We start from the raw sequence: 25617 nt of genomic DNA, 5'->3' as shown, positions 1-25617 counted from the left end.
GCACAGGCGCCCCCAACACAAGTGATGTTGATCTGGCCACACCCACCATGGCCACACCTACCCCAAATCGCCGAGGTCAAACACAACCTTGATGTGGCCCTCAATGAAATCGAGTTTGACATCCTGGTCTAAACTAAGTTTGCCAGTCTCACAGGGTTCTTTTTAATGCATTATTTCATTCTCTGTTTGTGACATATTAGTATAATTCATAACTTTCTTTAGCATGTACATCTTGTAGCTTACTCTAATAAGTATAGTATTATATGCAACCTTTCCTAAAGACTTAATTTGTATACAGCGTTCCGTAAAGTATACTAATCCTAAATTATGCTAAATTATATACCCTTTAGAGAGCAATTTTCCCAAACCTATTATTCTTTTAGAATTTTTCTGAAATATATGAAATTTTTGCAGCAAAGTATTGGCCAGGAAATAATGGATATTAGCAGGATTCATTCATATTATTTTGCTCTGTATTATGATGAAGATTGTATAATGTTACTCCCATTGAAATCTTTAGCATCACTTATTGCTAGATTGTGATAACCTCTAACAAACATCACAAAGAAATCAATTTTGAAGTTCAACGCATTCTAGACCTCAGACGAACAGCTGAAAATTGGAGCTAAGTCCTTTCTAAAAATGTAAAAGTATCTTGTCCCAAATTAAAAGCAAAAGATATAATTCTACTCTTAATAAAAGAGTACATTTAAAATGTATGATGCTACTCATTCACATCATATCCGGCCACCAATAAAGATCTTAGATCCAAAACGATTTGGTGGTTCTCATGGCAGTTTAAGAAATGTATAAGTACAAATTATTGCACTTATGTATTGTGAATTAATGGATTTTGGACTATAACATTTAACTATTCTTCTTGTAAATGCTGTTAGTGAACCAAAACATTTCCACTGAGACAGATTTTTCCCCCAATAATTGCTAGTTTGGGCAATGTAGGATTTAGAAAGCCTCAAAGGGAGTGTCAACAATTGCAAAGAAGGCTCATCTACTTTTAAGGTATTACTATGATTTTTCTTTTCCTGTGTCAGATACTGAGAAAATAATTAAAATTCAGTAGCTGCCACTGTCAGTTATAGCCAAAGAGTTGGAAAAATACTTATGGCAGCTGTAGGACAGAGTGTGACAGGAATATAACTTTCCATCCAATTATGCTCTGGCATTACAGGAAGACACTGAGATCTCTACACTTACTTCAGATTGAATGCTAGCTGTCAGGGCAGGACACCTCAAGTACTATCATTGTCCCCTCTGAACAGATTTATGCAGGTTCATGTCCCATACCTCAAGTTTTTTTTTTTTTTGGCTTACTCCAAATTTATGTATTTCCTATGTAGTGATGCTGACATTAGGAATAAAATGCTTATGGGAGAGTAGACAAATCCAGGTTCAAGCACCCTTCCTTTCACGGTACTTTGCAAGTTGAAAACCACAATTGAAATAGAAGTAAATGATTCTGATACTTAAATATCAGGATGACTTTTGCAACAAGAGTATTGCTTTCCAACCAGAATAAACTTCAAATCTAGAAGTGGAAATCCAGACTAACACAGCAGAACTATTTATATTGTTTAAAGTGTCTTGACATAAGAATAGAAGAGTTTAGGTACCGTGTTTCCCTGAAAATGAGACAAGGTCTTATTTTCTTTTGACCCCCAAAATAAGCACTTGGCCTTATTTTCGGTGAGCACTTATTATTTTTGAGGTGCAGAAAGTGGCGAGCATGGCAACCTGATGGCTGCTGCTGTGAGGCAATATTTTTAGGGAGGGCTTATTTTCAGGGAGGGCTTATTTTAGCGCATGTGCTCAAATAAGCCCAATTGGGCTTATTATCCAGAGAGGTCTTATTTTGGGGGAAACAGGGTATCAAAATATTGGCAGTTGAATCTTAGACATTCTCGAAGCTTCGGGATATCTGCCTTAAATTTTATATAACTTATAAAAATTTTCATACTAATTGTTTGATCCTGAAGTTTTAACTGTTAGTTTCTCAGAATCATCCTAATGTGATGAGTGGCCGTAGAAATCAATTAAAACCATAAATTAACCTTCGCCTAAAGGTCCTTTGGTTGTAATGTTGCTTGTCTCTATTAAAGATTTAAAATATGTGAATTACTATTAAGAGGCAGAGTCTTTGTCCATATATTATATATTATATATTATAATGGTTATCTTATTTATAAGCACTACATCATATGGTTGTTGTTGTTTTTTTTAAAGAGCCATATCCAGTTTTTAGTATTTTAAGTGATAATACTGTGGAGTTTAAATGTGTGCAGTTTTAATTTCTCTTTCACATATAATATTAACTAAAAGGAATTTAATCCTGAGTTTAGGATGAAGAGTAGATTGAGAAGAAGGAAGTCATTGGCAAAGATCCTGTACAATTATTTTATCTGCATAAAGCAGGGGTGTCTAACTCAAACTCTGCAGACTGGACCTGGTCCATGCGTACTTAGATCTGGTCCAGAGGGCTGCCCTGGAAACACCAAACGACTGGCCCACAGTGCCTTTGCCAGTGAAAATGGAGCTAGGGCTGCAGGAGACCATCAGCCAAAAACCGAGCATGGTGGCCCATGCACAGAACCACAGAGACCTCCTCTTTCACTGGCAGAGGCCTTCAGGATGCTGTCACAGCTTAAAATGGAGACCAGTGGAGTTGCATACACCACCTGAGCTCCATTTTTTCTGGCAAAGTGCTAACAAAATAAATTACTAGCAAAAGGGTAATCCCCAGTGCCGCCTGGGCCACCACAGGTGTCCCCAACACAAGTGATATTGAGCTGGCCATGCCTATCATGGCCACACCCACCTGGACACCCCCCTCACGCCCTGATGTGGCCCTCAATGAAATTGACACCGGTGGTATAAGGCAAAGAAACAAAACAAAAGTAGAAAAACCAGAGTGGAATGGAAATAAGGGAACAAAACTGGCTGAAGATGAAGTGAAGACAAGAACTCATAGGACAGGGAAGGAAAGAATACAAACAGTCATATTTAGATCTATTGAATCTATATTGAGTTAATATGACATTCATTCATTTTCTGAAATTTTATTATGAAGCATACCATGATGAAGGAGTTGCCGGAGCAGTTGTTGTACTGGACAAAAAGGTGAAGTGTGGAACATCTACGTATTCCATCTTTTCAAAATCAATCACTTTCTTAGACAAAGTATTAATAGGTCAACCTGTGAGGTTGGAATAGGAGGAGAGACTGAGAAAAATATTATTTTTCATACTTCAAATTCAGTGGAAGAAAATAATGTATCTATTTTCCAATGAACTAAGCACCATCCATGCAGAAATGGGGATGATTTTTTTTTAAAGTGAAAATGATAACTACGATTGGGCAAACTGAGTCCCACCACTTTCTTTATGTGTTACGTATATGCAGTACATTTAAGAATGGTGTGGTTTTTGATCTGGCAATGCAGCCACTTTCTTGGCTTTTTCTCCATGGATAAACCTGAAAGTGGTGCGATATCAGTGAAGCAAAACGTATATTAACATTTTTGCAATATTCCCCAGCTTTTGTGCAGAATTTGTAATCTTAGATCCCGTGTTTTCCCGAAAATAAGACAAGGCCTTATTTTCTTTTGGTCCCCGAAATAAGCGCTTGACCTTATTTTTGGGGAGGTCTTATTATTTTTGAGGTGCAGGAGGTGGTGAACGTGGTCACCTCATAGCTGCTGCTGTGTTGCAATATTTTTTTGGGAGGCTTATTTTCAGGGGAGGGCTTATTTTAGCACATGCACTCAAAAGCTCGATTGGGCTTATTATCCAGGAAGGTCTTATTTTCAGGGAAACGAGGTAGTATCTTTATGGTGAGAGACACATGCTGCATTCTATTTTAATTTCCCCCGAAACTAATTAATTCTCTATGTTAGCTAACATGTGTGCACATTGGCTAACATGGAGGATGAATTAGTTTTGGGGAAAATTAAAAGGAAATGCAGCATGTGTCTTTCACCATAAAGTGATCCAGATTAGAAGAAATGTCTTTAACCTATTTTCAAGAAGTAAGGTGAAGTGGAAATTTTGCACAGTTCAGTCAAGGAGGTATTTATATGTGTCCTGAAACTGAAAGCAAGATAAAACAGTCTCTGGAGATCATGGACTCATTGTTAGCTATTAATTAAAAGCTACTGGACAGCTTCTTCACTAAATGAAGTGTGTTAATGCATCAGATTTATGCTTCATAGAAAGGTTTTCCAAATTCCATGGAAGACAATGAGAATGGATTGGGGTGGGGAAGTGAGAAATTTTACCTTGAGTCAAGAGTCAAACTGAAATTGGACCAGAGAAAAATAAAGTTAAGGAAGATAGTAAATGATGTATCAAATTTAGAGGCCAGCCACGCTGGCATTGCGTGACAGTCTTTTATGAAGAACATGGTGTGTGACAATGTGTGGACAGCTTAATATACTTCACAGTTCAATAGGTGTCCAATTCATAAAAAAGGAAAAGAAATGGAGGTTGCTTGTATCTACCTCTGGCCCAAATGTGGCAATACTTTCAATCCAAAAGAAAAGCTCAAGATGACCTAAAATGATTTCTACTTATTTATGAAGTCTATAAAAGTAGAGTAAGAAGCAGTTTGGTAGAATGTTTAAAGCATCAGGCTAAAAACTGGGAGATCATAAATTCTAGTCCAATGGTGAGATTCAAATTTTACCGGTTCTGTGGGCGTGGCTTGGTGGGTGTGGCAGGGGAAAGATACTGTAAAATCTCCATTCCCACCCCACTCCAGGGGAAGGTTACTGCAAAATCCCCATTCCTTCCCAATCATCTCGGGAAGCAGAGAATAGATAGGGGGGGGCCAGTCAGAAGTGGTATCTACTGGTTCTCCGAACTACTCAAAATTTCCGCTACCGGTTCTCCAGAACTGATCAGAATCTGCTGAATACCACATCTGTTCTAGTCCCACCTTAGGCAAAAGTCAGCTGAGTAACCTTTGAGTCAGTCCCTTCCTCTCAACAGGAGGTAACAGCAATCCACTTCAGAAATCTTGCCAAGAAAACGTAGTCTCATGCACACTGACTGTCTTGATGTCATCTGTCTGTCTGTCTGTCTGTCTGTCAGACAGGTAGGCAGGCAGGCAGGTGGGTAGGCGGGTAGGCAGGCAGGCAGGCGTGAGGGCAGGTAGGCAATGCAACTAGAATGAACAAATTAACAACACAATTAAGGGGAAACAATAAGGAGAAGTCCACTTAATGGCGGAGAAGCAACACTACAAAATGCTAGAAATGTGTATACTAGAAACATGTAGAATACTAGAAAATACTAGAATCTAAATAATTAAAGGAAAAGTTTGAGTTAACTTTGAACAAAGTAAATGAAAAAACTCTCTTGAATGCAGTTTTGTTTATTTAGTTTCTAATAGTGTAGCCTTTGCCTTGCATTTATATAACTTTTGAATATTTTATGTTTATTATCCCATTTATTTGTGCATGTATTTTTTATTAAATGTCATTCTTAATGTATATATTTTTCCTAATGATTTTCCATTTATACCCACTCACACACACATTTTCCTATTTTTTTTGTTAATATTAACATTTTCAATTTTCTTTCTAAGCTAATAAACCTGGGGAAACATGTTTACATAATTGATACATTGTTTTATGGTCATTTTCAACAATATACACATGCATGAATTTGTTATTTTTGGAAAAAGCACAGCGCTTTGCATTTTTTAAAAATAAAATAAATGCTGAGCATTTGACCAGCATTATTTAGATTGATTTTGGCAGCTCAGGACAAGGACAATCAATGTAAAGATAATTTATATGATTTGCAGGAACAACAGTTATATTGCAATCACTATCAGTGACTAATTTACCTCCTAGTGAGAGATCCATTCTCAATAGATCACACTCCATTCATGTGGGACAATTTTGAACTTGATTGTGAAAAAAGTAATTAAGTAGATCATATTCAGATAACAATGTAAACCTTCATTATACTATAAGCAATTAAATACTGAATCAGTTTTTATATCCCTTTCATAGACAGGTCATGGCTATTAGACAACTCAGATTTTGCTCATATTCAAGCTACTTTAGAGAAAATTCAATGAAAAACTGGTAACTAGATTGCCTTGTCACTCAATTTCAGAGGGCTGCTTCATCCAAGATGTTCATACTTTCTGTAGTCCTTACTGTTAAGGGTATGCCATTCTAGAGGCATATAAAAAAGATTTAAGGCAATAGAAAATATCTAACACTTTATTATATTAAATGTATATTAAGGAGCAGTTTCAAATGAGGGGCATGATACTGTTTTAAATTAATGGATATTTGTATAGAATTCAAGGTACTAATTATGACCTTTAAAGCGCTCCATGGCTTAGGCCCAGGGTACCTGCGAGACCACCTACTGCCACCAATAGCCTCCCACCGTCCAGTACGATCCCACAGAGTTGGCCTCCTCAGGGTGCCATCGGCCAGGCAGTGTCGGCTGGTGACCCCCAGGGGGAGAGCCTTCTCTGTGGGAGCGCCTTCCCTCTGGAATGAGCTGCCCCCGGAGCTTCGCATAATCCCTGACCTCCGGTCCTTTCGACGCGCCCTAAAAAGTTGGCTTTTCCAGCAAGCCGGCCTGGCCTGTTAATTTTATTTTATTTTTAAAATGTGAGTGTTATATAAATTGGGTTTGTTTTTTGGACTGTTTCTAATTTCCTTTTAACTTTTGTACTATGTGTTTTTTAATGCTGTTCGCCACCCTGAGTCCTTGGGAGAAGGGCGGCATATAAATCTAATAAATCCAAATCCAATCCAATCCAATTCAAAAGTGGCATTTGTACACAATTATGATGTATTTGAACCTATAAAGTGTTTTTTTTACAATTTAAAAATGCTTTTAATTAATTTTTATTAAAGTTTGTTGTAGTGTAAAATACAATTGAAAAAAAATATATAGGGAAGTGGTTGAAGAAAAGAAGGGAGAAGTGGGGTTTGGGGATGAATGAGGGAAGGAAAAAAGCATTGACTACCAAATTTTTATTTGTGCAGTAAAATACAAATTAAGATTGCAACCTCCATTACTTTTGCATATCTAGTAAATACTAGATACTAGCCTTTCCTGTAACACTAAACTAATCTAATAAACAAAACCCATGTCAACTTTTCTTTTTTTTCTGTACTGAGCACAAAGTCTAGGAGTGTTTTCTAAGCAGAAATAAAACTGGATATTTTATTTTCTTTAATTAAAACAGTTAATGTTATCATCGCTGCTAGCTCCATTACTTTTCCATGCAGTCTTCAACTTTAAAAAACTGCTAAATACAAACAAACTAGGTTATTCAGTTCTGCATAGAATTCCAAACTCTTAGATCAGGGGTGTCAAACTTGATTTCATTGAGGGACCTATCAGTGTTTGACCTTGGGGGACTGGAGCAGGTAGAACGTGGCTAGCTCGACATCACTTGAGGCTCCATTTTCAGCCATGACAGCCTCCTGCAGCTCTCTGCCAGTGAAAATGGTGCCCAGGAGGACTACACATGCCTGCATCCCTCCTTAGCTCCATTTTCACTGCAGGAGGCCATCACAGCCGAAAATGGAGACCAGGAGGGCTGCATGTGGTCCTCCCAAACTCTATTTTTGCTGGCAGAGGCACCACAGGCCAGTCCTTCGCTGTTTCCAGGGCAGCCCCATGGGCCAGATTCAGTGGTGGGTTGTGAGCGGTAGGCCCTGGTACTGGCATTCTGGTGCCTACCGGGAGCACTGGGTACTGTTCTGGTATGGTGCTCCGGAGGGCCCTCCCACCCACCCGCACTCCTTAGAGGATTTGGGCTGTTCGGGGTTTCTGCGCATGGAGCACATGGCGCATATGCAATGCTCCACCAAGCAGTTGGAGGGTTGCAGAGGTGTCGTGGAGCATCACAGGTGGTAAGTACGCATGTGTATGCATATGCTGCGGGCGTTCATATGGTGGACGCCCAGCCCCGTTACACCGTACTGGTTGCAATGGGATCCGGAACCCAACACTGGCCAGATCTAACCACCCTGTGGGCTGGATCTGGTCCCTGGGCCTTGCGTTTGACACTCCATGATCTCTTTCCTTTGGTCATACTGGTGGAGGCTAATGGTATCTGTGTAATGCTATGGAGAGACCGTATGATTTGGAATTGCTTTGAATAATTAAATCCAGATAGTTTTCACTGGAGCTCAATCAGCCTGTTGGAAGGGAAATCCATCTAGTTCAGTTCCAAGTTGGGAGAAAAGATACTGGAACATGGAGGCTGATTGGAAAGAAAGTCCATTTATTGATGAATAGAACCAGCCAGTGGTTCTATTGTGGTTTGGGGGCAGCTGAACAACAGGTTTGATGAGTACATGAATTTTTATAAGTTTCACAGATGGTGCTAGGGAGGGTTGTGCAATGTCTGAAAATGCACTTAGGAGATTGTGCAATGTAGTGAGCTCTGTGTCTTCTGCTAAATGTTAGTGGGTTAATCCTATTATGTACCAAAGGGTCATGTTTTGTTCTTCTTAATCCCATCACCCTGAAGCTGAAGGTCTTTTGTTTTGTAGATAGGCTGGCCCAGTCTTTCTCAATGGGCACTGTTGTATCTCAGGTGTCAATCAGTGCAGTAACAGAGCTCTTATTGGTCAAGACGCACTGAGCTTGCTGGCGGGAGAATTACGAGTTCTAATTGGTTGCTGGTTTGACAGCTGCCTTATAAAAAGCTGTCAAACCGGAGTTGTTCAGTTCTGTTTCTTCTGAGTTGTAATAAACACTTCTAGTTGACTTGCCTCTCACCTCAGCCTGTGATTCCTTGTTCCGGAATGCACAAAAGGCACAAAATATCTGCGGGGGAGGGGGGCTATTAAGAAAGAGTGAGTCTTTTTGTCTTTAAGAGCAGGGGTGGGCTTCAAAAATTTCATCAATGGGTTCTCTGCCCGGTTGCTTGGTGAGCATGGCTATAGAGGGCATGACCCAGTTGGCATCTTGCACCATAGCTGGAAGGCTGTTTTCACCTTTCCCGGGCTCCGGAGGCTCTCCTTGAGCCTATGGGAGGGCGAAAACTGCTTCCCTCAGGCTCCAGAAACAGGCCTGTTTCTGACCTTTCAGAACTTCTGGGACGCCCCTTTTTCTCCCTCCCCAAGCCTCCGTATGCGCCCTGCACTTACCTCACAAAACGGGCCACATGGAGACTCCCTGGAGGGCCGGGGAGGGATGGCATTTGGAGATTCTCCAGACCGGCCATAACATTAGCTACGGGTTCTCCTGAGCCTGGACGAACCCGTAGCAGCCCACTCCTGTTTAAGAGTACTTTTCTCCAGTTTTTCCTTTGGAGAAATATAATATTCTGCCTTTTTAATACTTCCCAAAACATTTCATTCTTCTGGGAGGGGTCTTCCCACGATTAAACACCAAAGGCGGCCATTTCTCTCATTTGGTAACCCAGAAGAAGATCAAACATTTTCTTCTGGGCAGAGATAATCGCGAAGGAAGATGAGCTCTCTCCCCTCACAATGCTTAAGTGAAAAATAGAAGGCTAAAGTCTGCTGCAAAGTGGTTCACTTGATTAAAAAGAGAACAATCTCCTGCAGCCAGCGATAAGAAAGACTGTTGTTCCCTTTGTTGTGTTTGGGGGTAAGGAAAATGAAAAACGGAGGTATATAAAGATCAAATCAATGTAATAAAAGATGGAGATCAAATCAATGTAAGGCATTTTATCTCATAGCAGCATACATTGCAGTTAGGTTCTAGATCTCGTCCTTTTTTTTAGCCTGAAGACAGTGAATAGTTTCACTTCATCCCTGGGCAGGAGCTGTTTGGTTCAAAGTCTGTAAAGAAATCATGCGCTTGGAATTAAAAAAGGAAATGGGGGGAGGGGGAAGGAGGGGTAGCACCTTGAAAATCATTGCACGTCATCCGTCTTTTATAAAAAGCATCCCATGCTACATATACATATTTTTTATCATGTAATTTCCTTGAATAAATAAGTAGTTTCCGTGAATAAATAAGTAGTTTCCTTGAATAAATAAGTAGTTCAGGATAGGCCTAGCTCAGTGTTTTTCATACTTGGCCATTTTAAGATGTGTGGACTTCAAGTCCCAGAATTCCCCAGCCAACATGGGGAATTCTGGGAGTTGAAGTCCACACTTGTTACAATGAAAAACACTGGGCTAGCCAATTATTAAATGGTTTTTAGAAACAGGATTCCCTTCAATTTATTTTTCTTGTTGTCTACTTACAGGAAGACACTTGGAGTGATATTCTTTCGTTTAGTTGGGGACCAAAAAGGGATTCCCTCCTCCTTCTTCTAACATACCGTGACGTGCAGTCAGGTGAGGCAAGTGAGGCACAGCCTCACCACTCTCATCATGAAAAAAAAAAGGAAAAGGAAAAAGCTGAGCTAGTTACTGCCTCACCGTGGATGACTCTGCTTAACTGTTAAAAAAAGCTGGAAAAGGTATGTGTGGGTTGGAGGGAGGGGGAGGAATTCAAACTTCATCCTCCTGGTGCTGTGCAGGGCTTTGGGCAAAGGCTGGAGGGAAGGACCCTGGCTCGCTTGTGCTCTCCCTCCCCAAGAGTAGTTTGATTGCAGGCAGAGCCACGTTGTGGGGCCGGTGTGTGTGCTACAGCATGGCTCTTTGCCTGGCTTCCTGCCTCCTCCGGTGGTCTCCTCACTGGTGCTCTCCCTCCCCAAGTGTAGTGACTTCCTCCCCAGGCCCCCATTCATTTCTCTCTCACACACACACAGCTGGATAAAACTATATAAAAATCTAGCCCAGCTTCACTGATTACAAGTTTGAAAAGGCAACGTGGCTCCGCCTGCAATCAAACTACACTTGGGGAGGGAGAGCACAAGCGAGCACTGAGGAGACCACAGGAGGAGGCAGGAAGCCAAGTAAAGAGCCATGCTGTAGTACAGACACTTCCCCCCAGCCTCTTTCTTTTGGAAGGCTCAGATCGGCTCCCCTCCGGCTTCTCTGCCTCTCCTCTCACCCCAGCCTGCCAGCAGGAGGTGGTGGGTGGGCTTTATTGTGTTCCAGGCATTTCCCACTCAGACAGCAGGCTGTATTTGCAATGGTGGAGGTGTTTGGGAAAGGCAGCAGGGGAATGGGGGGGATGGCAGAGGAGCTGCTTTCAAGCCACTGGAAAAGATATCCAATCCAACTTTTGTGTGTGGGGGGGTTTGTTTGAGAGTGAGTGAGAGAGGGATGGGGTAGGAGAGATAGTCCAATCCAACTTGTGTGTGTGTGTGTGTGTGTGTGTGTGTGTGTGTGTGTGTGTTTCAGAGAGGGGGAGGAAGGGAGAGAGGGAGGAAGGAGGGGAAGGAGAAGAAAAAGAAAAAGAAAGAAGGAGCAAAGGAGAAAAACAAATGCTGTTGCTTTAAATTGGAACTGAGCATGCCTGGCTGTGGAATTCTGGGAGTTGAAGTCCACAAGTCTAAAAATATTTGAAACCCAGCACTGTGTCAGTGCCTCACCAGTCATAAACCTCACCGCACGTCACTGCTAACATACCATATGGCTTTTAAAAAGCCAAAGTCAGCTTTTAAGTCATACTTAAAACAGTACTAGATTTTTTTCCTGTAAGGGAGATGATTCCTTTCTTTAATTCTTCCTAGATAGACCAAAATAATATACAAGACAGGTTGTCTTCAACATGATCACAATTGAGCAAACGATTTCTGTTGCTAATTGTGATGGTTATTAAGTGAGTTTTGCCCTATTTTATGACCTTGTTTACCACAGATGTTACACGAATCACTGTAGTTGTTAAATTAGTAGTGTCCATATTTTAATAAGGTGACCATGCTTCAATGGTCGTAAGTGTGAGTCACCTTTTTTCAGTGCCATTGTAACTTTGAACAGTCACTAAAGCAATGATTGTGACTACCATGAATAATTATCATACGGCTGCTTCAGAAGGTGCTGGAAAAGAAGCGACACAGAACAGAATCTGAGATTTAGTGATAAGGTTCTTAATTTCATGATAACATTTAATCAACCAGAGGGAGGGAGAGGAGGAGGGAGGGAGACAATGAGAGTGAGTTTCGGTTCAAAACATTTCTCTTAAAATGCAGGTGATTTAGTAAGGACTCGACAAGACTTGAAAAATACTTGACATAATTAAACATTTGTCAAACCATTTTGAAGAAATTATTTCCTCAACCCTGGTGGGTTATATATTTTAAACCAAGATTTTATTCATTTATTTTACAGTGTCATTTGTGATCTGACAGCTGTTTGGAACCCACTCAAGATAGAAAGTTGTATTTTAAAAAATCTAAAAGAAAATGTATTCGAATAAACTATTTGTAAAATAGCTTTCATCAAATTATAAAAGCAAAATTGGGGCCAACAATGAGTCACAGCATTGACTGTTTTAATATTGACCTTTTTTAAATTGCATGACAGCCTAAGTTTTTTCTTTAAATGGAAAGAAATAGATGGAGCTGAATCTAGTAAGCATTTCACCCAAAACTGCCATAATAGTCTAGTTGGTTGATAATATTTATTCATGCAGTGGGCCAAGAATCAAATGAATTATCTTGGAAAACAGCCAGACAGTCTGAAGATCTTGGGTTATGTTTAACGTTTGTAGGAGCTTTAAGAAAACATAGGCTAGAAATGAAATGACAAAAATGTCCTTCCATGAAGGAAATAGGTCATTTTCAGCAAAGATCTTTCAAAATTCATAGCTTAATACACAATAAAGGAAACACTTTCATCTGCACAAATATTTCTCTTCTGGGCATCAAATATGATGCAAACAAAGCCAGGAGAAGTTATGAAAAAGTATTAAATAAATAGATAAAATAACCTACCACTGATCAGTGTTGTATGAAACCAAATATGAATTCAAAACAAGTTGAAATTAGTCTTTTTCAGCACAAAGCTACAGAAATGGACTGATAATCTCACATAGAACAGTTGAATTATAGAAAAGGCAATAGATATTTGGTATCTACCAATTTGGCATTGTTTTACCTTGGTTTACTATGAGAAAGGGAATTTAATGTAGTTCTATATTAAACTTTTTCACTTTTTATATAAAAATGTATGCACGCATACATACATACATACATACATACATACATACATACATACATACATACATACACTCACATTTACATAACAGCAAGTATTTGGAATTTGAAGAACTCCTGGAAAAGGACTGGGTTGAAGAATATTTGTGTTTGTGTGTTGTTATTTTCTAGTTTCTAACTCTATTATTATGGTTAGAGGTCTACAAGATATAATGGGATAGGCCATACTAATATAGTAAAATAAATACAATTAAAAAAAAAAACACCTTTGCTAGGCAGAGAAATTATCCTGCCTTTCCCCCCACGTGTTCTCATTGAATGTGATAAAACAGAATTTGCTTTAGAAAATAAATGCAGTTCCAAGATCAGCAAGGGCTGCATGTTTCATTGCATAATCATTTTTCCAATAATCTGCAACCTTCTTGACTTTTCTCATTTCTTTTATATATTAAAGTACTTCCTTCCATAAGGTATTTTCAGTAGCAAGCTAATGTTTCAGGCAAAGGGGAGTCCATTCTTGAGAAACTGATTTCTTTCAGGACAAATTTATCTCTCTCAATAGTTTTGATGCCCCCTGAAGCAAATTCAACATTAATAGAAATATATTTCAGAGGCCTTGAATAACCCTATAAAGCAAGTGGCAGAAATAAATCTGCAAATATGGTGATGCTTAATTGTTGGCACATTCCCCCCCCCCTTCTGTGTTAGTTTATTGAAAATTTCAATGACCACCTGCATATTAATTCTTAGTGCAATGGCTTGTACATATGTGGGGGAAAAAATCATACAATTTTCATGCACACAACTTTGCATAAGTCTGTGCTTTGGGGAAGAAAAATCCTGGTTATTGTCATGATTAAAAAAAACTTTAAACAAGAGCCACGATGGTGCAGTGGTTAGAATGCGGTACTGCACCTAACTCTGCTGACTGCCGGCTGCCGGCTGCCTGCAATTTGGCAGTTTGAATCTCATCAAGCTCAAGGTTGACTCTCCCTTCCATTCTTCCGAGGTGGGTAAAATGAGGACCCAGTTTGTTGGGGGCAATAGGCTGTCTCTGTAAACTGCTTAGAGAGGGCTGTAAGCACTATGAAGTAGTATATAAGTCTAAGTGCTCATGCAATTGCTATTAAAAAGCGGGAATTATGCATGTTCTTTAAAAAATCCATACAGGATAGATAGAACAAGCACAAACCACCTACTATTATTAGTGTCTGGTTGACTGTGCGGTCAACCATAATAACAACACGGATACAGCCTTGGATAGTCCCATCGACACTTGGGAGTGTTAATGACCACTTTGGGGACCTCTCTTTTAAGTGATGTGATCATTTCTGATATTCACTGTGACTGTCCCAAGGGTGCTTTTTTCAAAAGGCAACTAGACTTTGCATTTTCCTAAGAAAAGCTGGACTTCCTAAGAAAAATTGGACTCTCTGGATTTTGTTTTGTGTCCCTAAACATTTATTAACCTGATAGGCTTTGAGGACCACAAGTAAAGTAGGTCATAAAGTCAACATACGAAGAAGAGAGCAAAAGTCAGAAAGAAAAATGCTCTTCTCTTCATATACTGAATTTCCCAGAATTCACATTTCAGTAGCAAGATGATCTTTCGTGAAAGACTTAATAGCAATAGCACTCAGATTTATATACCAATTCACAGTACTTTACAGTCCTCCCCAAGCAGTTTACAGAGTGAGCTCCAGGGGCGGGCTTCAAAAAATTTAGCAATGTGTTCTGTACCCAGTTGCTGGATGGGCATGGCCATGGTGGGTGTCACTTAGTTGGCCTCCTGGACCATGGTGGAGGAGGGGGGTGTTTTTGCCCTCCCTGGGCTCCGGAGGCTTTGATCAATGCCTGTTTCCGGCCTTCTGGAACTTCTGGGAGGCCCGTCTTTTGCCCTCCCTGGGCTCCAGGGGCTTTCTTATAGGCTTGGAGAGGAATGGCCTCCCCCAGGCTCCGAAGCCTCCCTGGAGGCTAGAAACAGGCCCATTTCCGACCTTCTGGAGCCTCCAGGTGGTCTGTTTTTCACCGTCCCTGAGCCTCTGCACGGGCCCTGCATTTACATGGCATCCAAAATGGGCAACATGGAGACTCCTGGGAGGGGAGGAGTGGGTGGGGCCAGCCAGGTATGGGATTTGGGGGTTCACCAAACCACGCAGAATCTTTGCTAGAGGATCACATGAATCCCGGTGACCCTGGAATAGCCCACCCTTGCATTTCTCCCAACAATCTGGGTCCTCATTTTACCGACCTTGGAAGGATGGAAGGTAATGGCCTTAGAATGGCTATGAAAAGCTACATAGAGAAACCCTTACATAGAGCAAACAACTTAATTAATATCTGCCATCATTCGTTTGCTCTGCTTGTATCGAATAATAGAGTGTTTCTTATTTACTCCAGCAGCAAAAGGATCCTTATGGTTATGCCACATCCAGTGTGAGTACCTGTCTGATAAATGCTGAATAGGAAGGCGTCAGAGCAAAACCAATGAACTGGAAAAGCTCAATCACAGCCTTATCCAGCAGAATAATTCTCAAATTGCTCAGCCTGCATCCCAATTGATAGAAATGATGGCTTTTTGGACTGTACCCGAATTGGCCCTCACAATGACTGCTGAGTCATACCGGATAGACAAGGTTTGATAGATGATATTGAAATGTTATTAAAGACCAGATTTGAAAATATGCTGGCAAGTGACTCAGGAGGTTTTGAACTTAGTTCCTGTCAGTACCACCAGTATTCATTATCCCTGTCAACAAAATAGATATTGATGATGCTCCTGCTGCCTCACTGACTATTTCATTGTCTTAATTTTTAATTAATGATAAGAATGAAAAAAAAAAGTTACCTATAATAGGGAATATTACAAAGGCAGGATATTGGACCCATCAATCATGCATCTGTTATTTCATGAGTGCAGCCGGTTTTCTAATTTTCCAAAGTTAGATTTGCATTCGGGGGTTCAAATTTAATGAGAAAGGAAATTTCATATTGGAGAGCTTGTCTCATCAATAAATTAGCTCTCTGAAATGCATACACGGTGTGCCCGAATCCCTACCTGTTATATATCAGGGAGAAAATGCAGTATGTTATCAACCTCCATTATAAATCTCAGGGCCTTATTTATGCATTGAGGAGTGGTTCTAAATGGCACATCAGAATGAAAGCCAAATGTCACTATTAAAAGAAAGCGTTGCCTTCATCAGTATCAAGCATTGCTATGAAACATTGGCACATGCCAGCAAATGTTTAATCTCTTCTGAACCCCTGCTGCCATGACATGTATACATTGTCACACAAGGACATAAGCTGCCAGATGTAGCGTTGAAGACAAAGAACGGAATATATCACCTGTAAAATGTTTAACGCAACTCAGAAAAGCTTAAATGGCTGTAACTAGAGTAGAGCAAGGTAACCAAGCTGTGAAAATATAGAAAGGGATCTTTGGGGAACTCATCTGAGGAAATCATTGGGTTGTATATCTATCCCAGAATAATGCATGGAATTTCACTACCTATTTATTTTTTGAATGCTCTGATACAGTTAAAAAAGGATTCAAGTAGGTTTAGGGTGTGTGTGTTTTGTGTGTGTGTGTGTGTGTGTGTGTGTTGTGTGTGTGTGAATTATACCACAGTTGGAAATCATATCTGAGATGATTGATACTAAATGGAAATATGCATTTAAAAAGGAATGGATATCCAGGTTAGAGGGTATCATCAGGACTTCTGTAATGACTTTCTTCTGATATGTCTTTCAACACACTAACATCTTTTGATTATCATTAACATTCTTTTTTTATACAAAGTTTTTTTATTTTATTTTTGTTAAATAATAAAGAAGTCTTTTGTAAACAAAGTGTTGTCTAGAATTCCCTTTTAACATTTCCACAAACACATAATTCATTTTACATTGTATTTCTATTATTTCCAATGTTAGCCACATTACTTTTCTTCTCATATTTTCCAAGTTGTAATTTTTTTACATATATAAACAATATCATTGTTCCTTCTCTTTAAAAATAAATCAACGTATCACTTCCTTTCCATTTATTTTCTATTAGTGACATATGTCTTCAAGTTCAATTGTTTATATAGTAAACATTTAACATAAGTGCACTGTTAAAAGTATTATCATTAACATTCTTTTGATATGTCTTCCACTACATTAGTATGTCTAATGGCTTGCAGTCTCTCTAGGAAGATATTATCGGAAAATTCTTCTTGAGAGAGAAGAATGGATAACCAAGGAAAGTTTAGAATAATGAAAACTTTTATGCAAAAATGTAATTGCAGGCTGGTGAGCATTAGCTGTTTCAGAGATGCAACTTTTCCTTCCTTCCTTCCTTCCTTCCTTCCTTCCTTCCTTCCTTCCTTCCTTCCTTCCTTCCTTCCTTCTTTTCTCCATAATTAAACGAAAGAGGCAGAGAACAAACACAAATAAAGGTACTGTATACACTTAAAATAAACAGTCTCAGGAGTCTGTCCAAACTTTTACTGCAGGTAAAAATCATGGTGAAATAAACATTTTTTGACAATTTTATAAAATTTGGAGATGGCCAAATTTCTGAATGAAACAGTTTTAGAGTACATACACAGAGAAGGTCTCTCCACAGTCCATGGTGGACTGAAGGCTGTTGGCATTACCAGATCAGTAGATAAAACTCTGACAAGGTGAACCCAATGCTATAACACATTAGGCTCTACTTGTGATCCTGAGTACTTGAAACTAATAATATCCTACTAGTATCCATGTACTGTTTTGATATATTTTTATTTTAAATAAATAAGGAAATAAGACTCCTACTCCAGGATGACATTTGACAATATAATTTTTTTTTATCATAACCTTGGTACAGAATATTGGAGCAGATCCTGCTTTAAATCACTCCTAAAGTTAAAGTTAAATTGCACATGACTCGCACATGTGTGGTAGTCATTCCCGACTCTAGGGGGCAGTGCTCATCTCCCTTTCAAAGCTGAAGAGCCAGCATTGTCCAAAGACATCTCCATGGTCCTGTGGCCAGCATGACTAAACGCTGAAGGTGCACGGAACACTGTTACTTTCCCACCAAAGATGTTTCCTATTTTTCTACTTGCATTTTTACATGTTTTAGAACTTTTAGCCTGGCAGAAGGCTAGCAGTAATGGGAACTCACTCTGTTACACAGTGCTAGAGATTCGAAACTCTGAATTACCGACCTTTCTGATCGGCAAGCTCAGTGTCTTAGCCACTGAGCCACCTTGTCACTCTTAGTCATAGATTTTCTCTTTTTGTCTTATTTTAGTGAGTTCACCATACTGTAGGGTCCAAAGCTAATCTGTCTGTCTGTCTGTCTGTCTGTCTATTATATATCTATCTATGCAATCAAGACGCATTCCCCTGATATCTACACTGTTATTCTACTTAACCATTTCATGTGACCTTACGTGCTAAACAAACAACTACGGGGAGTTGAATCCTTGAACTATGAGGAAAGGAAAGTAGAACATATCAAATGAACAAATGCATACCCTGGTATATCCACAAATTCAGAAAATAAATATAATCTTTATTGTCATTGCACTTAAATACAATGAAATTGCATTTTAATTGTATTTAACCCATCTCTGGGGGTTTTTTTTCCCTTTCCAAGAGAAAAAACAAAGTCAAAAAGAACAAGTAAATAATAAACTGAACGAAAAGGAGGGTTTTGGTTTTTTGTTTTTTTTTAAGGAGTGAAGCCCATATGAATTATTCCTGAAAAGCTTTAACTTTCAGTCAAGTTTCAGTACTGAGAAGTGCTTGAGGGAGGAAAAACACAATAAATTGAAGAGGAGATTGAACTGCTTGGAGGAATGGCAACAGGGAGATCAAATGTTTGTGTTCATATTATTTGAAAGTGTCTAGTTCTAAACCAGCAAACAGTTTAATATTCCTAGGAATTCTTTGTGTGTGTGTTGAGCTCAGCATAAATAATCTCCATCTTGATTAAAGGGAAAAAGGGAAAAAAAGACAAATGGACAAATGGAGAACCATAAATCTGTGCACTTTTTACTGAGAATTAGACCAAGGAAGCTCAAAGCCAATTACGAGTTTCCCATTTCAGCAAAATACAATCCAAAGTAAACGTATTCCATTTTATTATGATACTCAGTTTGCATGTTCTAATCACTGTTCTGTCCTATCTTGAATAATAGATTTATCTTTCTCTAGAGATATAAACAATATGATAATTGTTAATATTATGATGATGAGGATTATTATGCTTAACGTTGTTATTACATTTTTATTAGAAGATACATTAAGAGGGGAAAAAAGAACAGGTTCGCTATGCTCAATTGTTTAATATACTATAATTCTAAGATTTGGGAATTAATATAAATGTGAATGATGCAAATTTTGATTGTTATTGCACAGAGATTTGTACCCAGATGACACGCTGTTTAAGGAAAGATGGAATGTTCATATTTAAAAAATAAAATAAAACCTTTTTATATTAAAAAAAATCTTTCCCAGTCTTTGCAGGAAACTAATTGCTAAAGTACATTGGAAAGCTACTGGGCCTGAATAGAGCAGTGACATCTATGATTGTGGTGAATAGAAAGGGATAAAATATCCCAAAACAAGATTTTAATCTAAACTCCTTTTGTGAAGTAGTGTATCATTTTTAACTGGGAATGTTCAACAAAATAGAAATATTATCTGTAGTAACATAAGATTCAGATATTTGAATGAAAGTAATTTTCTAAATTCAGCTTTCTGAATTGGATTGTTGTTGTTTTCAGATCATCAGACTAATTGGATGCCTCTGAAACCTGATGATCTTTGTGGAGGTACAGAAGTATTTTTTCTGAGTCATATCAATTTTCTAAATGACCCAATTTATCATCTGATTAGGAAATATGAATTGAATTGAACATATTGTATCACTTTGACTATATGACTCAAGTTGACCTTGTAAGGTGAATCTACTCTAATCTGCACGTCTCAGGAACTATAGTAGTTTGTTTCTTTAATCTGATGTTTTTAACATTTCCTCCTCTCTGTTTTTTCTTTCTCAGTTCTACCCACCAAACTATCGCTCTTGCTTTTTTTTAAAAAAAAACCTTTATTTTATATTTTGCTCTTGCACTTTTACTGTTTCATTAGTAGCATTGGTTCATGTCCATTTTAGGGTGGTTGCCATTACAGAAAAAGCAATAATACTGGTGTTATCAAAATCCTTTGGTGATCATTTGTAGAATAGCACATAGACTCCAGAACTATTTTTGAAAATCAATAATAAATCAATTATTTATTTATTTTGTCAAACATGTACAAAACGACAGGTCTAAGTATAAACATGGACATGAACACAAGAAATGGGTACGAATAAATGGGGACAGAAGGACAGGGATTGTAGGCATGCTGATACACTTATACACATCCCCTTACAGACCTCTCAGGAGGTCCACGGTAGACAGTTTAAGGTTAAAGTTATGGGGGTTAGAGGAAGTGACAACAGAGTCAGGTAGGGCATTCCAGGCATTGACCACTCTGTTGTTGAAATCATATTTTCTGCAGTCGAGTTTGGAGCGGTTAACCTTAAACTGTTTGCCCGTGTATTATTGCAGTTGAAGATGAAGTAGTCATTGACAGGTAGGAAGTTGTAGCACACAATTTTGTGTACTACGCTTAGTTCAGACCATAGGCGGTGTAGTTCTAGGTTGTCCAAGCCCAAAGTTTCAAGCCTGGTGGCATAAGGGATTCTGTTATGAGCAGAGGAGTGGAGTAATCTTCTCATGAAATATTTCATTATAAAAATAATGAAGTAATTAAAGAAGAAAGCAATCTTATTGTTTATAGTCAAAGGAAGGCAGCATATTGCTACCTTATTTTAGTCACATATCAGTTATAAATAGTAAAAACAAAAGAAACATATTGACACTCCTTATATTAAATGAGATAAACTCTTGTATACTTTCATCAAGGTTGTCTGTATAAAAGGCAAAAATAGGTTCCACCTAACATTTGTTCACTGGGGCTTCCTTTTACAATGGGTTGTCTTCTTTGTGATCTTTCTGAGGTGGTTCTCCATCATCCAGGTTGTGGGTTGTTCCAAAGGTTCTTTTTCAAAGGCAATTTTCTTTGTCACCCAAGAAGCTTTTTCAGTTCTGAATGAATGGTGGAGAATGGAAGGATCGTTTGCACTCTTTCTCAGAGTTCTTCCCCTCTCCATTCAGAATGAAAGAAGCTTTTTGAATGACAAGCAAAATGTCTTCAAGAGTCTAGTTTTCCTTTTGAAAAAGCCCCTTTGGAACTCATTGCAAAGTGCTGTACTGGTTTGGTATGACCATATTTGGAACACCATTATCCAGTTTTGGTCACCACAATGTAAAAAAATATGTAGATACACGCTAGAAAGAGGACAGAGAAGAGCAATAAAGATGATTAGGGGGATGGATGCTAAAGCATATGACAAATGGTTGCAGAAGCTGAGTATGTCTAGTCTAACAAAAAGAAGGCCTGGAGTGACATGACAGCAATCTTCCAATAGGGGCTGTCACAGAGGGGCTGTCACAGAGAAGAGGGGATTGACAAGAAGTAATGGAACTATCAAGGAAAGATCTAACCTAGAACTAGGGAGAAATTTCCAGACAATGAGAACATAAAATAATCAACATTACTAAAGAAGAGTTTGGATAGCCATTTGTCCAGAATGGTATAGGACAGCGATGGTGAACCTTTATTGGCTTGCGTGCCATAAGGGTGGGAGTGCAGGGGGGGTCATGTGCAAGCTTAAACCGACCCTACAAGCAAATCAGAAGTCCGGTTTGCCCATAGGGCCATTTTTTTGCACTCCAGAGGCTTCAGGGAACCTCATGAAGCCTCCGGAAGGCCTCCTGGGGGGAGGCTCTTTTTGCCCTCTCCAGGCCCCTATAAAGCCTCTGGAGCCTGGGGAGGGTGAAAAATGGCTTTAAAAAAGGCTGAACTCAGCTGGCCAGCATGAGCGCATGGGTGCCATAGGTTCACCATCCTGGGTATAGGATCTCCTGCCTGAGCAAAGGGTTGGACTACAACATCTCCAAGGTTCCCTCCATATCTGTTAATCTATATTCCATATTCTACTTGTAAATGAGGAAGAGAGGCCTCTTATTTCTTTGATACTCTGTTGAGTATTCAGCCACAGCACTGTTTTACACAATAAGATGCATTTGCAAATATGCACATCACACATTTCCAGGTAATAGTTGTCATTTACAGCTCCAATTGACAGCACTTCATTATCGCCTTTTAAAAACAAAGAACTTCCCTTCAATGGATGCTCACATGCTGGGCATAAAGAAATCATACAAGAAACATTGACTTCTTTAAAAGTTGTTTGCAGAGAAAACTTTAACTTCTCTTCAAATAGGTGGGTCATTTATTGAATGGGCAAAAACCTCATAGCCATCTATTAGCTTGATCAAGTGTTTGCAGTTGCAATTTTGTGCAGTTAATCCCCAGTATATTTAACCGTTTGCTGTGAAATGCACCTTTAAAAAAAAGTATCAAGTGTATATATTTGTGGTAGGTGGGAAAGTGGGTGGAAGGAAGGAAATATCAAAACAAGCATTGTGCTGTGGCAACACAAGGTTGTTCTGTTTTGTATATGCATTGTGACATCATATATACCCATGATGTGTGCCAAAGGTGGCATGCAGTGCCCTCTCTGATGGACGAGAACCATTGCGCCAGTTCAGCTCTGCCACTCATGCCCACGCGCCTCCCACCAGCCAGCTGGTCTTCTGGTCTCTGCCATAGATGTGGGGGGCAGGGCGCATGCAGAGGAGTGCACTCATATGTGCGGGGCAGCAGGGTGCATGCAGGGGTGCGTGAATTGCATTTTGGGGTTTTGGTGCATGCACACGCACTTTGGGCACTCAGTCCAGAAAAGGTTAGCCCTCACTGATACATACAATCAAAATAGGCAGACATTGCATCCCATTTTGATTAAACTGTCAGACTCTATGGGTGCTGTTGGTTCTACCTTCAACATTTAGGATTAAAATCTCCCATAAAGCTTCTTACAAGTCGATACGTCAAGAAATTATCCAAATTTTGAAAGAAACTCAAATGGGCAATTTCCTGCGATTTTATACAAGAACATCAATTTTTTTAATGAGATTTCCCTGAAATTTCTTGAGATGCCCAAAATCTTAAACAAAATCTCTGAAAACAGGTGTTCTGAAAACTGAGATTGCTAAAAATCCAAGAGATCTTAAAATTCAAGATCTCTTGAATTTTTAGCAATCTCAGTTTTCAGAGGACTTGTCAAAATCTCCGAGATTTCACCAAGTGGTTTTTTTTTTTGGGGGGGGGGGGATCAAGCCAGAAAAAAAATAGATTGCTTGATATTCAAAATAATGAAAAAAATCTGGTTGATGAAAAAAGGAGGATATTCTTCAGCTAACATTTTATATGTAGGACTTATAATGTTAGAAACATATATGTCTAGATATAATCTCCCCCCACCTCAGTACTTACATAGAGCTTTATGTTTACAGTGCACACCAGTCCCAGGTGTGGTAGAAGAGCAGACATTTACAGTGATTGCCAGCACTCTGTCAGTTCATTTCAATGCTGTCAAAGTCAATTATTTGTAGTGAAGATGGCTGAACACAAGTTGGCCAGAAATAACTGGATTGAACAATAGGAATATTTGATACTGTAAGGCTTGCAGACTGTGAGATCTTTGTACTCCGTTATAAGGTATTTCTCTAATAGGAACAAATCTAAACTTAAGCCAGTCACAAAGATGATCCAAATATTCCATGTTGCATTCTATTGCATGTCAGTTAAAATGAGATTAATATTAGCACTGGATTTGCTTCAGTACTTATAAAAAGCCATAAAAATGTATAAAAAGGAGCTTTTTATACATTTTAATCTTTAGTCCCATCCTTTGTAATCCAACAACATCATTATGAAATGGTAAAATTTAGGTATGTACAGCAGTCCAAAAAATGATGTAACATAATAGGTTGAGGATTATCTAGAAACCTAAACTTGTTCAGAACACAGAAATGAATAGAATAGAATATATCTTTATTACGGTCATAGACCAGCAATAGACATCACTTTTAACAATATATTTAAAAAACAGTACTGACATTAATAGTGGATAATAACAACCCTGTTAAGAAAATACATGTTCTCAAATTGTTAGGGTCACTCCCTGTTTACGAGGATGAAAAACCAATAAGCATGTGAGTAAATATTACATCTGACTCTGAAGAAAGCTATTCTTTGTTTTGGGGAGATCAGATCAGAAATGAATTTTGTAATAACGGAATAATAATGGAATAACAGTGTTGGAAAGGATCTTGAGATCTTCTTGTCCAACCCACTCTACAAGCAGGAGACCCTATATTGACTCACAAATGGCTGTCCAATCTCTTCTTAAAAGCACCCCCAACTTCTGAAGGCAACCTGTTCCATTGGTTAATTGTTCTCACTGTTAGGAAGTTTCTCCTTAGTTCTAGGTTGCTTCTCTCCTTATTAGCTTCCATCCATTGGTTCTTGTCTTGCCTTCTGGTGCTTTGGAGAATAGTTTGCTCCATTCATCTTTGTCGCAGCCCCTCAAATATTGGAACACTGCTATCATGTCACCTCAGTCCCTCTTTTCACTGGACAAGACAAACCCAATTCTTTTCATTAGACTAGCAACCATTCTTCATATGTTTTAGCCTCCAGCTCCTAATCATCTTTGTTGCTCTTTTCTGTACTCTTTCCAGAGTCTCTATATTCCCCAATAAATTGGGGAAGTTTTGATTATAACATTAGCCACACTTTATCAACTGTATTGGTTCCTGATCTATTTGCAATCTGTTTAAAATGTCATTTTGGCTTTTAAAGCCCTTTTGAATTTGGAGTAACTAAAGGAAAACTTTTCTTTCATATGCCATTCTGATTTCAATATTGACATCTGAGATGTTTTTGTTTATGAAATATTGAAATATGAAGGGAAAGAAAGATACTTAGGGAAAAAGCTGACTGCATCACCCTGTCATCTCCAAAACTACCCTGAAGGTGAAAGTGAATGCATCCTTTCTCCCAATTGTTTTGGGGCTAAATTTAGACTAGGAATAACAGCTATGAATGAAATCCCCCCCCTTCTAATCTCCGCCCAATCTAACCGCACAAAAATCATAAGGAAATAAAGATCTTCATAAACACATAAAGTATAAACATTTCTCCAGATGGTCTACCAAAATTAAAATTTCAGGACTTGATTCCAAAGAATCAAGAATGGTGGACAACTTTGCTAAGAAGGCTTTTGCCTCAAGAGATGCAATCCACAAGTAGCTGCTTCTACATAACAGAATAACAGAGTTGGAAGGGACCTTGGAGGTCTTCTAGTCCAACCCCATATTCAATTAGGAAACCTTGTATCATTTCAGACAAATGGTTGTCCAATCTCTTCTTAAAAACTTCCAGTCTTGGGAGCAACTTCTGGAGGAAAGTTGTTCCACTGATTAATTGTTCTAACTCTCAGGAAATTTCTCCTTAGTTCTAGGTTGCTTCTCTCCTTGATTAGTTTCCACCCATTGCTTCTTGTTCTACCCTCAGGTGCCTTGGAGAACAGTT

Source organism: Natrix helvetica (genome assembly GCF_964273705.1).
Source record: "Natrix helvetica genome assembly, chromosome: 6".
Taxonomy (NCBI): Eukaryota; Metazoa; Chordata; class Lepidosauria; order Squamata; family Natricidae; genus Natrix; species Natrix helvetica.
Note: the sequence above shows the minus strand (reverse complement) of the source record.